General features: G+C 48.5%; 1 non-coding gene across 1 annotated transcript; it reads left to right on the top strand.

The window, feature by feature from the left end:
• Window positions 1–663: 663 nt before the first annotated feature.
• Trnas-cga lies at window positions 664–737 on the top strand. The gene has a single exon. It is a non-coding gene; the product is annotated as a tRNA-Ser (tRNA).
• The last annotated feature ends 1,422 nt before the right edge of the window (window positions 738–2,159 follow it).

Genomic DNA, 2,159 nt, shown 5'->3' with positions numbered 1-2,159 from the left:
CAGAGAATCATCACGTTTGAAGAACGGCAAAAAAATTACAAGACCGAAAAATACTTAATATAGAGTAATGATGTTTGGGGAATACTTTTGCCTAGGTAACATATTTGAGTGATAAACATTGCAAGATCACAGATTAATGTAAGTGCGAGATAAGCCATTGCAAACATGAAATGCCAGCAAAATAATAACTTGCATAAACGTAAGAATGTTGAATGCAAGCATGCAAACGTGCTTGCATTGTGTTGTGCAGGTGCCGGATGTCAGTTTGTGGGATGGCGTTCCATGCCTGCTGCACTTGGTCGGTCAAGACAGCGACGGTTGATGCTGTTTGTGGGTGACGCTCGAGGTGTCATCGGATAATGTCCCGTATGTGCTCCATTGGAGGCAGATCTCGTGATGGAGCAGGCCAAGGCGACTTGTCTACACTTTGTTGAGCACGTTAGGTTACAACAGCGGTATGTGGGCGAGTGTTACCCTGTGGGAGAGCACATTGCGGAATGAAACTTCCTGGCAGATTAAAACTGTGTGCCCGACCGAGACTCGAACTCGGGACCTTTGCCTTTCGCGGGCAAGTGCTCTACCAACTGAGCTACCGAAGCACGACTCACGCCCGGTACTCACAGCTTTACTTCTGCCAGTACCTCGTCTCCTACCCTCCAAACTTGTTCGGTAGCTCAGTTGGTAGAGCACTTGCCCGCGAAAGGCAAAGGTCCCGAGTTCGAGTCTCGGTCGGGCACACAGTTTTAATCTGCCAGGAAGTTTCATATCAGCGCACACTCCGCTGCAGAGTGAAAATCTCATTCTGGAAACATTGCGGAATGCTGTTCCTGACGGGCAACACAATAGGTCAAATCACGAAACTGGCGTACAAATTTGCAGTCAGGGTGAGTGGGATAACAACAAGGAGTGCTGCTGCTGCCATTGCATTAAATCGCATCCCAGACCATAAAAATGTTCAAATCTTATGGGACTTAACTGCTAAGGTCATCAGTCCCTAAGCTTACACACTACTTAACCTAAATTATCCTCAGGACAAACACACACACCCATGCCCGAGGGAGCGCCTTTTAGATCGTTCGGCTAATGCCGTGCGGCTCCAGACCATAACTCCAGTTGTTGGTTCAGTGTGTCCAGCACGCAGACAGGTTGGCTGCAGGCCCACTGCTGGCTTTCTTCTAATCAACGCACGGCCATCACTGGCACCGAGGCAGAACCAGGTATCATCAGAAAATCAACACACCTTCACCCTGCCCTCCAGTGAGCTCTCGCTTGACACCACTGAAGTCGCAAATGGCGGTTGTTTAGGGTAAGTACAACGCACGCTGCAGGGCGTTTGGCGCGGAACTGTCCTTGAAGTAACCGATTTGTAATAGTTTGTTGTGTCACTGTGGTACCAGCTGCTGTTCAAATTTCTGTTGCGGATTCAGTACGATGCGCCATAACCACACGCAAAACACGATGGCTCTGAGCACTACGGGACTCAACATCTGAGGTCATCAGTCCCCTAGAACTTAGAACTACTTAAACCTAACTTACCTAAGGACATCACACACATCTATGCCCGAGGCAGGATTCGAGCCTGCGACCGTAGCGGTCGCGCGGTTCGAGACTGAAGCGCCTAGAACCGCTCGGCCACTCCGGCCAAAACACGATGGTTTAGCCTCTCGGTAGTGCCATTTCGTTATCCGCATCTTCTCGTGACTACTCTCGTAAGCACCGCTGGAAGCCATCACGCACAATCGTCACATTCTTGCTAAGCCTTTCTGCAGTATCGCAGAAGGAACATCCACCTTCTCCTAGCCCTGTTACACGACCCCGTACAATCTCAGTGAGGTGTTGATAGTGGGGTCTTTTTCACTTTAAAGGCATTCGTCTCTAACATCAACTCACCATGTCCAATCTCAAAAGTAACTAACGGTCACGGTCGTTACAGCGTGTACTTAAAGCAAACCTGATTTGCATCCTCACAGTGGCAGTACTAGCATCACTCTTATGCGATTGGCGCGAAATCTGAACAGACGCCTACCAACTTATGTCGCACAACTCCTCGGTGATGCGAATTTTTTCCGTCAGTGTGTATTGATACTTGTCATTCCGTAGTTGTTCTTTAACAGATAGCTTACGGAGGAAGTTACAGTCATGCTCATAAATTAAGGATA

The sequence above is a fragment of the Schistocerca americana genome, chromosome 3 (genome assembly GCF_021461395.2).
Source record: "Schistocerca americana isolate TAMUIC-IGC-003095 chromosome 3, iqSchAmer2.1, whole genome shotgun sequence".
NCBI classification, from domain to species: Eukaryota; Metazoa; Arthropoda; class Insecta; order Orthoptera; family Acrididae; genus Schistocerca; species Schistocerca americana.
This window is presented reverse-complemented; position numbering and strand designations above follow the sequence as displayed.